The sequence below is a fragment of the Protopterus annectens genome, chromosome 7.part0, assembly GCF_019279795.1.
Source record: "Protopterus annectens isolate FY-2018-M chromosome 7.part0, PAN1.0, whole genome shotgun sequence".
Lineage (NCBI taxonomy): Eukaryota > Metazoa > Chordata > Ceratodontiformes > Protopteridae > Protopterus > Protopterus annectens.
In genome coordinates, this window is record NC_056739.1 from 847,326,335 (window position 1) to 847,342,010 (window position 15,676).

Here is a 15,676-nt window from a genome sequence, read left to right on the forward strand (position 1 = left end):
CTTAAAGGTGCTGTCAACTCACTGAAGTCTGGTATAAACTAGCCTAAATAGTTGACCATGCCTAGGAAACACTGTAGAGTTTGAATATTATCTGGTGCTGACATCTCAAGAATAGCTGCTTGCTTGGTCGAGTCTGGTCTCAAGCCAGTACTTGTAAATAAATGACCAACATATGTAACTTCTGGTTGTCTGAATTTGCATTTCAGATGATTGAGCTTCAAGTTCACTTCGCATGCTCTGTCTAGAACTTTCCTAGGGTTTCTGTCATGCTCTGCTTCACCATTGCCTCCAACCAATAAATCATCTACTATTATGGCTCAAGGATAACCCCCAAAGAATTTGCTCCATTGCACTCTGGAAGACTTCACTTGCAGATTTTATTCCAAATGGCATCCGTAGGAATCTGTATCTGTGAAATAGGGTACCAAAAGTGGTTAGTAATGAGGATTTATGATCAAGCATCACTTGTCAAAATGAAATTTTTGCATGCAAGACAGAAAAAAAAACACTGGCATTCAGTATTAGGGCTGCAATCTCTTTGTGCACATTGGATGATGTGGTCTCTTTAATACTTTGATCAGATCTCTTGGGTCAATACATATTCTGATTTCATCAGAGCCTTTTTTGTGAGCTGCTATCATAGATGACACCCATTCAGCTTGTTCTATAACTGGACAAATTACACCTTGCTGCACCATTTTATCCAACTGAGCCTTGACTTTATCCTACATAGCTATTGGAACTTTTCTTGCTGGTCTAACTACTGGACTGACCTCCGGGTCTAACTTCATGGAGTACACAACTAGAAGTTTGCCCAATTTGTCATCTAAAACATCAGTAAAAGAAAGCAGGTTCATTCTCAAACTGTCTTTGAGACCCAATAATGACTGTACTGGTCTTTGGACTTCATAGAATAACAAGCTGTAACAGCTCTTAGCCAAATAACATGAAAGCATTACTGAGCCTTCAGTTTGAACTTCTTCATCTCCATAAGCAGCAAGTTTCACACTACTGGCCACATTGAGTTGCTCATTAATTCTTACTTTAGCAAATGTGTCTGCTGATATAACATTACACTTTGAATCAGTGTCTATTTTAAGTGCTGTGCAATTATCATTGATTTGGACTGCAGAAAGCACTTTGTTCTTTGCCAGTAAATTCACTGCATCAACCTTTTCATCAATTACTGATACACTATCTACATAAAAAGTTGACTGCTGCAACTCTACTTGATCAACTTGCTTTTTTGTATGAACTTTCTTTACAACTGTGTGGGGTTTACTTGATTTGCAAAGCTTTTGAAAATGGTTCCATTTTTCACACTTGTGGTATTGCTGACCAAATGCTAAGCATTTCTCTCTTTTAGACTCATGATTGGCACCACAATTGTGACAGTTAACAGTAAAGCTGTACTTGGGTTTTATTAATTTACATTTGTACTGCATTGAGTACTTTGTCAATTCACCCTTGTATTGTACAGAGCATGGTCCTTTAACTGAACTGGTCTTAGAACTTGCTGGAAAACTAAGTGGTTTTCCTGGGGAGCCAGCAGGAGCTATGGCTGCCATGTGCTTACGTCTGCTTCTCTAATGTAATATTTGTCTGGGTATTACACATTTCTCTGAATTTGTGCTTCAAACACTCAGGGTGTTCCCTTGATTCAGCCTGTACAACAATATGAGTGCTCTCTTTCAGTGGCCTCTGACGCAGCTAGGTTTAGCAAAATGAATGCCCCAGTGCATGCATCTTTATCTGAATAACCTGCTTGTATAAAAATATCGTACTCTTGCTCAAATATTTTCCAGTTCTCTGCAATATTCTGATCAAATACAAGTGGTAATGGCTTTCAAAATCCATCTGCTTTATTAACACATACCAGTGAAGGGTTTTGCACATAAGCATGAACAAATACACATATGCCAGAAATTTATGCCAGTATCTGTGACTTTGCCCAAAAGCACAACAAGCCTCTGTATAACTGAACTTTCTGAAATAAGTCTCTCAGGCACTGTAATACTCTTGAAATTACTGTACTGCAAAACATCACCTCATCAGTGTACGAAACATTTCAAATAACTGCACAATGCAAACAAACTGGGCAGAAGAAGCTCAGAGTCAGTAATATTTCAAAATAATTGCACATTGCGAATAAACGGTCCACAGCACACTGAAATTTCCCCAAAATGGTGGTACCTTGCTAGGCAATTCTTTACAGTGCAAGAAACACTGTAATGGCGGCACTGTGTGAATAGACACACAGCACAAGAAACTTTTTGAAATGGCTATACTTTGACTGTACTTCACGAAATAGTTGCACTTTGCACACAAATAACTTCAGAATACATGCACAGTAATAAGCACTCACTGTAAGCACTTTTACACCTTTGAGGTACTTCGAATAAGTCTAGTTATGCCATTGATACAATACAAAGTCATAGTTATGCCAAAACACAAAACTTTGCCAGAAAACATGCAGTTGCCTTCCTTTGTTTATGCGTAATGTGCCCTTTTTTGCCCTTATTACATTTGTTTTGCTGATTTAATCCCTTTTCATGCTCATTGTATTTTTCTTGTGCTCATTTTACTCTAAACATGCCCGTTTTGCCTCAAACACACTCGTTTTACTTTAAACATAGGGCAGAATTCACGAAGCCTCCATGTAAGAGTTACAAGGCTTACACAGAGGCTGCGGTTAAATGGCGTGACGTCAGCATGCCATGCATATGCATGAGGGCATGCTGAATCACACCTAAGGCTAACACGGTCCATGTAAGACAGTAGGGGGCGTGTCCGTAGGGTGAGCCCTGCAAACGGACACGCCCCCAGAAGAGTAAAAGTCCCGAAAGTAAACCCACGACAGAGTCCGTGTAAATGTCAATAATCACAACACAACACATGCCCCCACAGACTATGAACATTAAATGTATAAATGAACATCTTATATTTTTTTTATAAATTGTAAAGATGTTTGCCCGTGAGTGCGCTCGTTTGCGCGGGCGTGCCCGGCGCTTAGCCACAGTTAGCAGTCAGTGGAAAAGCATATAAGAACTAAATATGCAAAGTAAGCCAGGAAGCAATAGCATAGCAGTAGAGACATCGGCTGAAGAGGAGGAAGTCATGGTTCGAGCCCCCACAACATCAATTTTTATTTTTAGTGAAATAAGTACGAAACAAGTCCCTGACATATATGTACACATATAAAATTATATTTTATGTAAAATGTAATGAAATGGGCATGTATTTTGAAGAAATGTGAGATTAAAAAAAAAAAAAGTCAGATGTGCCTATAGCTGAGCTACAGTCTAACAAGTTGAGGATATCTGCTTGTAGGTGAGCAGTGTTTTAACAGGTGTAAAATGAGTGCCTGTAGGTGAGCAGTGTTTTAACAGGTGTAAAATGTGTGCCCATAGGTGAGCAGTGTTTTAACAGGTGTAAAATGTGTGCCCGTAGGTGAGCAGTGTTTTAACAGGTGTAAAATGTGTGCCCGTAGGTGAGCAGTGTTTTAACAGGTGTAAAATGTGTGCCCGTAGGTGAGCAGTGGTTTAATAGGTGTAAAATGTGTGCCCGTAGGTGAGCAGTGGTTTAATAGGTGTAAAATGAGTGCCCGGGGTTAAGCAGCATTTTAACACGCTGAAACTGTGTGCCCGTAGCTGAGATGAGTGTAATATGCATGCTGACAGCCAAACGACGCGTAAACCGGCGTAACCCATTTGCGCGGAGCTGTGCACCGCGCCAACAAGCTAACCGGTGGGCAATGTTGAGCAAGCTGTATCAAAACTGCCTTTACACAGACACACCTCCTAGCCTGTGTAGACAGTCATAAAATATAAAAAGCAATGGCCAGGTTCAAACCCAGGATACCATGCACCATAGTCAAAGTACTGAATCACTAAGCCATGACAGTTGTACTTAGTAATGCAGTAATAGCATATAGATAGGAATGAATAGAAAGAGGAGCATGACAAAGCAGGTTTTGTGAAGCTGATACAATTCCAAAATGGCCCATCACAGATAAGTGCGTGAAAAATGGCATATATAAGCCCCATAGGCGGAAATACACAGCATAACCGATTGTGGAACCGACTTGCAGCCAGGATGTCAGGTGTAGGTGAGGGTAGTTGCTTCCGAGCACAGAGGTGGGGCATTGAGGAGTCCAAATATATGGTTTGGCTCCTCATCCATGATCATGAGGCCCAACTCATGCAGGGCCAGGTCCTGTGGGGAGCATATAGGGCTGAGGCGTGGGACCAGTTGGCACATGATCTCACCAGTGCCACAGAAATATCAAGGACTGGTGAACAGGTCCGTCACCACCATGCAGACCTGAAGAGATGGAAGTAGGACCAATGGAACCGTTGGATCCAGGAGGCCCGTCAAATGCCCAACGCCCCACTACTGAGTAAGTTACATGTAATTATTTATGTAAGAAATTAAACTAGCTGATATTATGGAGATGTGTATTCCAATATTACTTCATTCATATTACTGCTGCAGGTGTCCGTTCCATGAACCGTCGAGCCTATGCTGATAGGCTGGTGCGGTTGCGCCACCAGGCAGGTCAGTAATTCTCTCCCTGTAACTGTAAAAAAATATATAAGTATGACAGTTAGCAAAAGAGTGCAGTGTAGTCACTTATTAATAAAATGTGTAAGTAACAGTGTAAGAGAGTTTGCAAGTATTGCGTGATTACAAAAGTGTGATGCAGCCTGTAATCCAAACATAAAAATGAAACAAGTCTGAAATAAAGATGTCCCACCTGTAATATAATAGTACATAACCTGCAGCAGGCTGAAAAGTACAGCTGCAGAAGCTGAGTAAAACACATGTGTGAAATATATCCCTGTTGAAAATCTGAAACATGACATAAGTGAGACTGTTGTAAAGGATTGTTATAACTAAAAGTAAAACATGTCAATAAAGCCTAGAATTCAGTACCATCCTGAATTGTAAAAATAAAACAAGCAAGAGAGTGTGAGAAAGAGGTATGAATCCACCAATAAAGTAGTAATAACTCCTGAATAAAGTATACTGCAGTCAGTACAGAATGAAATGAATGTGACAGGCAGAACCAAACAGCAACATGTGTTGAAAAAAGTACTGAAGCTGGAATGTGTGTCCCAAAATCTGGATATGTTGCTCTCAGTTTGCAATATGCAGATAGTATGGTTGTCTGAAATACCAAACATCCACAGTTGTCTATAGCCATATAAAGCAAATGTAGCAGGATGATGTAGCTGAACAGAGCCAGATATGAATGTGTATGAATAAATATGAAATGTATATTGATGTAGCAGTAACATTCCTATCACCAACCTGAATTAGTTATCACATAGGAAACTGTAGTCAGACCTGTAGTGTGTATATATCTGCAGCTAGTAGAAATGTACAGCATATGTATAGGTATTTGAAGTTATTAATGAAATATTTCTTCACCCTACCCTATAACCACAAATAATCCATTCCACATGAAATGGGTACGTGCATTCACAATTAACACCCCTGGACATTTGTCCTGTTGGTTCATACATATTTGCATGTACGTTGATGCATGTGCCCTGTTCATACATCCAAACCTGATGGCCTGTTGCCATCAATCAACCCTGCATGTTGTTGGATTGTGTATTGCTGTTCAAATTATGCATGTGTTATGCTTGCTGTTCAATGGCTTGAATTTATGGGTGTTTGGTTAATGGGAATACTAATACATGCTGTTACAACTAACCATGAATGGTATTGTACGTTACTAACCCAAACTGTCATAATATAATGCAAAACATAGGACGACAGGGAAGGCGGGTTCCGGCAGACCCACCTCTCCCACCTCAGCCGGCGAGTGCACCTGGCAGTAGTGCCCAGGCCAGACCCTCCGCCGGTGGCCCTGTGCCACCTGCGGGTGGAAGCACTGCATGGGATGGGGCTCGTCCCCCCTCTGCAAATGTGGCTGGAGGAGAACATCCACTCACCCTCCGTAGTGTCCGGACTGTGGTGCGTAGGGAGATCCAGCATGCTGTGCTTGGGCCCCTACACCAGCTTGAGGCACGGGTGGCACAACTCATGGGCATGCCTGCTGCCCGGCCTACACAGCCCCCAGCACAGCTCCGTCCTGGGCAGTGAAGGCACAGTGTCAAGGGCCACACCATGGCCAGACCACACTGCATGCAGTAACACCCTACCACAACAAACACATAGGGAATTGCTGCCCAAACAGATTTAGCAAGCATTACAAGCTGTGAATGTAAATGGAAAATAGGAAAGCCATAGCAACACATTACAGGAAAGACACCTAGCAGGCATACAAGGAGTGAATGTAAAGGCCAAATATTGAAGCCATAGCAACAGATTGCAAGAGCCACTGCTATATACCAGTTACACCACAATCCCCACAGGAAAGCACACACACCCATATACACAGTATTACTAGTCGTAGGTGTCAGTTTACATACACACGGAGAACAGGACACTGGAGGAAGGAATACTCAGTTTACAGAACAACATGCATTGCAGTGTCTACAACACAGCCTGAAATATGAGAGACATACCAACCCTTACACTCACAGAACAGTGTCCACAGCAAACCAGCATGATTCCCACCCTGATAATCTGAAAGGGCTATGCCTACCTAACAGACCTTTTTATAGCACAGTCCTGTAATCACAGTGAGAACTGCAATCACTACACAACAGACTGCGTGCAATTAGTAAATGCTGGCTAACAATTGGTGCAGAGGCCATCACATGGACATGTGCAGATACCTACAAAAGCATCCTGTACTCCCAGTCCACAGATGCAATACTGTCATTGCACCCACTGGAGGTAGAGAGAGAGAGGGAGGGAGAGAGAGAGAGAAAAACAAAAAAAAAAATAAAGAGAGAAAGAAAGAAAGAGAAAGAAAATAAAAAAAAAACTGAAACAACAAAGCAAAGAGGCTGACAGCAGGCCAAGCAACTGCAAGCCTACACAAACAGCTGCAACAAACACAGTTAGTAAAGTACTACTATAATACTTTGCATACTGTGAACCCTCCAGATGTGTTATTGGTCTGTATCTATGAATATGAAGATGTGCATAGGGCCGGGGACATACTGAAACTGTCACTGAAGGCTCCACATACATATGTATGTGGCAGTAGCTATGTGCACATAGCAATGTAGGTTGTAGTGCAATGTACAAATAGGTTGTAGAGTAATGGATGTTCAACAGTACGTTACTGTGTCTATACATATGTGGAACTAAAAAGGAGTATAGATATATATATATATATATATATATAACATGTGCATACATATGTATATCGAGATATGTATGTGTGTATATATATATATATATATATATATATATAAATAATAGCATATGTGTATACATAGATAGAGAGGGATGTAGAAATACATAGACATATATAGTTTCACAGTGTCATAGTTTAGTACTAGGCTATCTGCAGACAGTGTATAGAATAGATTTAGAAACTTGTGCCTCTGTATAGTAGTGACACAGTGAAGACCCCTGCTGTAAACCTATGATCTCCCATCCACTTGTCAAGAATGCACATGAAGAGTGTCAGTGAGGGTCTCTACCTAACATGAACTGGGATCCTGTTCCACAGTATGGGAAGCCTCTTAGTGATGGATCTGTCCCTACAGTATGTCCTATTCATATGTGTGCTGATGTTTAAATCTGTAGCTGTCGTGCATCTGATGGATTTGGATTGTATGAGGTGGAACATGTCCATCAATACCAGATTGGACATGGCCTTCTACATCAGGCACAGATCACCCCTACGTAGGCAGTATGCTATGGAATAGAGCATGAGTTACGTTAGTCTGGCAGCATATGACAGTTGATGCAGACCCTGGATCCTCCTTGTCATGTACTTATGAGGTCCCCCTAGCTGTTGCAAGTGCCAGGTGAGGTACATACCAAATGGGGCATAGTACACAGTCATGGGCCTGATAAGGGAGGACTATAGGGGTACAATGACCCCTTTGATGTGGATGTGAATCCCTTCATGATAAGGTGGGCAAGGTAGGAAGTCCATCCAACCACTTTGGCAACGTGGGTGTCAAATGAGAGGTCAGCATTGAACAGTGTCACCAGGTCTCTGATTACTTTGTCTGTACTCAGTGGGTTATTGTCTACGTGATGATATGTAGGTACCTTGTCCGTCCAAAAGGGTATGAGTATACATTACGTGGCATGCAGTGTAAGGCCATGACTCCGGCACCAGTTGTTGGTGTCCGTGACGCCTGTCAGTAGGATGTATGTGTCAGCAGGTGTATCGCCTATGGCACCTAGTATGCAGTCATCTTTGAACATTGTCAGCCACTACCCTCCCATGTCTGCTTCCACATCTGAGAATGATATGCCGAACATGAGCAGTCCCAGGACAGAGCCCTGTGGGACATCACATGTGACTGGCTCTGAGTCCGAAATGGCACCAGTGAGTTTGACTGTAGGGTTTCTATCCGTTAACTGGTTTGTAACCCATCATGTGACATATGAATTTACATTTCAGCTGTTGATCATATCTATGATGCCAGAGTGCGGTATTGTGTCGAAGGCCGTAGGCAAGTCCAGGTAGGCTGTATGGACCGCTGTGCCCTCATCAATGGCTCTAGTGACTGATTTGAAAAGGTCAACCTGGTTCATAATGCAGGATCTGCCCTCTACAAAGCCAAACCGGCTGGGATCAAGTGTCTAAGTCCTCAATGTCTCTGTGTATGGGTACCATAATGATCCTTTCCATAGTGTTGCAGACCAGGCTGGTTAAGCTTATGGGGTGGTAGTTACCAGGGTCTGTAGAGGTGCCTCCTGTGTGGAGTGGGACTACTGTTGCTGTATGCCAGTGTCCAGGTACATATGCTGTAGTAAGGCTACGGCTGAATAGCATGTAATGTGCATGTGTAGCTCCTCTTGCAGTTCACGTAGCATGCAACCTGCAATATCGTTGGGTCCCATTGATGCTGTGTTTACAGCTCTGCTGAGGGTAGTTTCCAGCGGGACATCTGAGATGACAGGGTGGTTACAGTCAGCTGGGATAAGTAATTCCACATGTGTGGGTGAGGGAGGGGAGAAACCTGCACTGAACCTGTCTGCCAGAATGTTGGCATTATCTGTGTGTTCAGTGTAGCGTTTGTCACTGTGAACTAACTGTGAACACAACTGAGGGTTCCCACCCAGGTGTGTAACATAGCAGAGGAAGGGCTTGTGGTTATCTGTAGTGACCATAGCGATGTCCCTCTCATTGTTGGCCTTGCATGTTTGTACGACAAAATGTATCTTTCTACTACTGCTGATCAGAGATGCCATAGCTCTATGGAAGTATGCTCTGCCGTGCAGTAGCTACCTTCTGTTGTTATACAATTTGTTCAATGTTGGGCTCCACCAGACAGGACGCCTGCCCTTGGTGGAGAGGGTCATGGTTTCATTTGTGATTGCATGATCCATGCATTCTTGGAGATGTCTGTAGAAAGCATATGTGAAAGTGTCTGCATTGTGAGAAGTGGTTTACACTGGCCCAGTGGACATTAAGGATACCAACTCCGGTATAAGAAGTGTAACGTTGGCATGTGAGAGGTTTCTCGCTGTAGTCTTTTGTGTTGTGGGGGAGGTGGGATATGTATATCCAGGAGGATTAGTCTGTGGTCAGATGTGACTAGTGAGGCGTATACTTCCAGTGTGTAGCACATTGTTCCCATGTTTGTGATGATCAGGTCTAGTATATTATCTCCTGTTGTGGGAGAGGTAACTAGCTGTTCCATTGCATTTGACATAGTGAATTCTGGGAACCTTTGGACTAGGGTGTTTGGGGTAGAATAATGCACCCTGTGTATGTTAGGGTAGTCGCTGTATCCCAATATGATGGTGTGTGGTGGGACAGTCATATCCTCCAATGTCTACAGGAAGGCTGTCTCTGGTCCCGAGATTGGGAGGATGGTCTGTAACATGCTACTAGTTGTATAGCAGGTTTGCCTATGGTTATCTGCACCTGGATGGTCTGTGATGCTTCATGTGTTGCCACTAACCTGGAGGTGTGTGTGTCCTCCATGAATATGGACACACCCCCTCCCTTTTTGTTTTGTCCCGAGTTCTGGGGCCAAAACGCATGATACGGGGTATAGCCTGGTACTGCTGGTGTGCTCTCAGGTGCCTTGAACCGGGTTCTCACTTACTGCACCAGACATCAAGATTGGTAGAATATGTATGTACAGATATATGTAATACACACATACATATATAGATATCTGTAGAGACTTATACATATACAGATAGATCTGACTGACAACAGATATGTCTGTATATGACTATCTCTCTCTCTCTGTCCCACCCCCTCACACTCTCACTCACCCTGTGTGTCTCTCTCACTCTCTCCCCCTCTCTCCCCACATCTATATGTATATATCTACATATATATATATATATATATATATATATATATATATATATATATATATATATATATATATATACATATATACAAACAGATATATATCCATATACAGATATAAATATATCAATATATATATATGTATATATATATATATATATATATATATATATACACATATATAGACTGTGTGAGGCACATGTGTGCAGATGTCTTGCAACAGGTGCCTGGTGTCACAGGCATGGAGTGAACACCAGACCAGTGTGGATACTGGAGTACCATACCCCATACAAAAACACTGACACCAGTAACTACCACATATGTACATGCCTGCCCACTACTGCATGTGTCAGGGGGGAACAGGGGCAACAAGTGTACAATAGGCTCCACATCGATATACACAGTGGCACACTAGTCCTGTAATACCTGTACATGGAATGTGTCAGCGGACATGGTGTGTCGGCTATGGACATGTAGGTCACTGTACCCCTCCACACCCCACAATGTCCTACACGGTATGTAACTCCCATGACAGCTACAGATATGGATAAGGACACAGACATATGCAAGTAACTGTGTCAATGCACTCAAACACCACAGAGCGCACACAGACTACCTACATAGAGGTTACCACTGCTGGATATACATAATTCGGTCACACCCATGACAGTTGTCTAACAACCATGGTAACACCTCCAACATCCACAACACAAATTACATATGTCTGTCGTCCTTGTCACTGCAGTATACAGCACATGGTGGAGGTACAGGATCCTACCCACAGATATGACATACCCTGTAGTAGACCACACAGAATTAAGAAGCGAGGCTCTCCATGAGTAGATGTCAGACATACCCCTGCTGAATGTTATGCAGATAGGTAATATGCCATATGAGTCACCCTGTGTAACTGTTTGTAAGGAGCAGGTACGATCTTAACACATGTGTCACAAGGGGCAGGGTAGCATAACAGTATGCTGCTGTAGGCCCAGGGCCAAAAGCACACTACCTACCTAGGACACAATGCACACCCATGAACACATTGCAAATGGAATATGTGAGGTGGAATGAGTGTGCTAGTGACTGGGTGCATGTTGTGTACTGGTGTGATTGCTCACCATGACTGTCTGTCTGTCATGGTAGTGTGTGTCCTTGGTGTGAGGCCAGTGACAGGTGTGTGAGATATTGTGATCAACACATACTACATTGCCATATGTTGTGCTGTGTTACCCTGTATGTCACTGTGGTGTAGGTAGGGTTATGGCAAGTAAGAGTAGTGTGCAATACCAGTGAAATATGTAACATGCACTGTGTGCAGTGCATGGGCTGATAATGTTCCCCATACAGTACCTTGATACAAACCCCCAGTGTGAGGTTGTGTATTGTACCTGAAACAGTGTGTTGACTGCTGCAGTATACAAGTCTGTCGTATAGAGTGTGCCAGGTACTGTTGCACAGTTGTCGGATGAGCACTGATATCTGGTCATGTACATGTGTATCCCCCAATAGACAGACAGATGCTATATATGGTGCTTAAGTTATATCACTGCAGTCGAGTATTATGTGTATTATGTGTGCTATAGTTTGCTGACAGATATTGCTGACATATTTTCCTTCTCCTTTTCAGGGCCATGGTTCACCAGCGGAACCCTGTCTACTCCGCTGCAGAGGAGGAGGAGATACACCAGAGCCTGGTGCGGGATTTTGCTGTACTCTTTTCTAGCACCAGCCAGAACCAGCAGGAGAGGGCTGCACTGTGGCAAGACTTGGTCCGTCGGGTAAATGACATAGGCACACATAACCGGACATATGAGCAGGTACGCCATCACTGCAGTGATTTAATTATAAATGTCCATCAGCATGTGTCGGATATCCACAGGCAGCAGCTTGCCACAGGTGGTGGGGTGGCTAGACACCCCCTCCTCACCAGACTGGAGGGACTACTCCTGAGTGTTGTGGCTCCAGCATAGCAGCAACAACAACAGCATACATGTGTAATGATGGAGGCTGGAGCCACACAGCAGCAGGACACAGAGCATGCAGGTAACATGCCATGTGTATAGTTGTCCATTCTGTACACTGTTAGGTTATGCATGTGTGAGGTGTGTCCTCGTTTTGTAGCTGTAATCTTGGTAATTATTGTGCATTAGTGATATCCTCAATATCTGCAGTACACCTGTGGAAGCTAACTGTTGCACTACTTAACTGTATCATGCCCACAGTAGCAATGGCACAGTTGTGCCCACTGACGATAAATGTCTCTTTTCTGCAGGTCCCTCTGGTGTAACAGCAAGGCAGCCTATCCATGCTGGTGAGTGTGTAATACCATTACCTTCAATACTCTGTATACTAATAGTAATAATAGGCTGAAGCAGTAGTGCTATGTGTTTGATTGCAGGTGTGTTTGTGTCTGTGGGTTGATATCTCATATACTGAGGTGTGTGCATGTGTGCATGTGTGCATGTGTGCATGTGCCCATGTGTGCATGTGTGCATGTGTGCATGTGCCCATGTGTGCATGTGTGCATGTGTGCATCAGTGGTGACATTGTGTACACATTGTAAACTGTGTTTCCTGTCTTACTCCCACAGGTTCTGGTGCTGCTCTGGTGTCATGCAGCAGGGAACCTGAATCAGCTGCTGTGGATAGTGATAATGATGATACCTGTGTAATGGCACAGGTAGGTGTGCCAGGGTCTGTCATTGGTCAGCCAATTGACACTACACAGCTGTCGACCCCATCAATGCACACAGTCATCCTGCCAATACATCCTTTGTCACCAATGTCCCTAGATGATGGACAGGATACAGTGGGCATTGACCAGGGTAATGTGGTACTGGTGGCACATGCATCCCCACACTGCAGCCATGGCCAGGGTCCTGACACAGTACCACACAGGCAGACGTCCATGGGTTCTCGTGGGAGCATCCATGGGCATACCGCCCCTGTCAGACATGCCCACAGAGGTCTTTCAACCCCAGCTATGTTTCGGGCTGTAATGCAGGCACAGTCACATATGGAATGGTACACCAGACAAGGTCTGAGGGAGCTGAGAGCATGTCGCACAACCATGAGTGACAGTATGCGTGATGTTGCAGCTGCCATCCGCAACTTCACCGAGGTCATTGACAGACTTTGGGGGGACACATTAGATCTGTTCCACAACTATATGTCCATGTGCCAGGGCAATGGTGGATGGTTGAGGCATCGACGTGGCCGTATGCCAGCAACAGCAGCAGCTGGCAGCCGTCGCGGATGACAACAGGACCGCGGCCACTCACATAGTGCCAGCAGCAGCCCCAGCAATGCTGGGTCTGTGCTGTCATCAGACCGCCCCAGGAGACCTCGTGCACGTGGCGCTGGACAGTCCCAACTCCAGTCAACAAACACCTGCTTCTGATGATAGTACCCAGTCTGGCTTAGTACCTGATATGGTCCGTAGCACCCCTGCCAGGCACCGGTACCATGTCCATGGCCTCAGACAGAGATCTGTATGACCTGGCAGGTACAGTATGTGGCTGTCCAGAAACACCTGTATATGGCAGCCATGAGGTGGGACTGTGTGCATTCATACACACATGCAAAGTGATAACACCTAGGGCTACCACATACACGCACACACTGCATCAACATTGCCCCATCTTGTACTGCTGTCCCTCACCAACACACACACACAGACATGTCAGTTGGTTGTATCAGTGGAAGACTCAGGCATACCAGGTACACACACTGTGCATATGATGAAACTGTGCCACCTCCTGCAATCTGTAAAATCGGTGCAGGAACAGGTTAACATAGTGCTGATGCACAGGTTGAGTACATAGACATATTGTAATAGTATGATGTTGACAACAGTACAGTGTAATGATAGCATTGTGGGTATATACCTGCATGCCTGATGCAGTTACAGTATGAATGTCATTGTATTGTTTTGTACGTCCATAGTAATTACCACAGTGTTCTGTCTGCACATCTTTGCATACTGGTGGTGAGGCTGTGAAGGGATGGCCACCTACATAGGTAGCACAGGGGATACAACAATGTACATATTGATACTCAGTGATGGCCATGTCAACTGCGAGTTGCATGCTGTCCACACACGACTCTGCAATGCAGATGTTTCAGGATGTTGATATCTGTGCAGTACTACACAACAGGTGGATGGCTCACAAGAGCACAGTGGCACTACAAGGTCACACCTCATACCATGCATGACAGCACCAAAACACAGAACTAACTATGACAGGAGGGAGAGTGTCCATACATGTCAAGGATACTGTGGTGCCAGGACAGGTAGCATACATCATACTAAGTCTGGAACTGCTGAGTGAGGGCTCAGTGTCTGTTATTTGACATGTGTATTATTACAGGTATGAGCACTTGGGTATCAGGCCAGTTATTCAACATTACGAAGGTGCGTGGTCTATACACTTGTGTGTGGTGTGGCTGGACCCAACCCGTCTGACCTGTGAATGTCTGGGTACTGGCTTATAGTGCCTGCATATATGCACTGTTACCTACTGGAAGTCATACACCTTGTTTGTTGTAACATAGTCTACATACAGGCCTGCTGACTGTAGCTTTGTTTGTATGCATGTTTGCCTGTTATGTTCCTGAAACACTGATTCCACCTGCAGTGCAGATATACAGTGCCTCTGTGGATCCCTAGTGACATCTGTGTTGCTTACTGTACTGATGTCCATGTGTCACTTGACAGAGCGTCACTGTTTGTCCTGTTTGCATGTAGCTTGCCTGTAACACATTGCATATGGCTTACCTCACATTTACTCAAGACAGCATTCATATATGCCAGAACTAACAAATCAGGAGCACTACACCCTCACATAGTCACCTTGAGTACCTTGTTCCCCATTGGCCCTATGTGTCATTACTTAGTATGGGAGTCACAATGCTATGGTAGCATGTGCATAGGTCACCTGTCGATCTACTCTCAGGTCCAGTTGGTAAATCTGTGAGTCATGTGGTACTGCTATAGCTGCCTCATGTACACAGACAACCCTCTCCCCTTCCCATACACGTACAACACATGTGAGAGATGCAACCACATAGCCAAACTGGGGGCTAAGCTCTGTTTACACAGCACTGGCATTCCCTGTCAGGTGGAGTGGGATACTACAGTGAATACAGTACCAGTCTCCCATAGACCTGCCACAACCACAATCCAAACACAGAAACATACAGGTACATTATTGGGCTCTCAGAATAGCATCCTGCCTGAGCAGCTGACACCTGCAAAGCAGACACACAAGCAAACATTAAGCCAGAGCAGAGCACA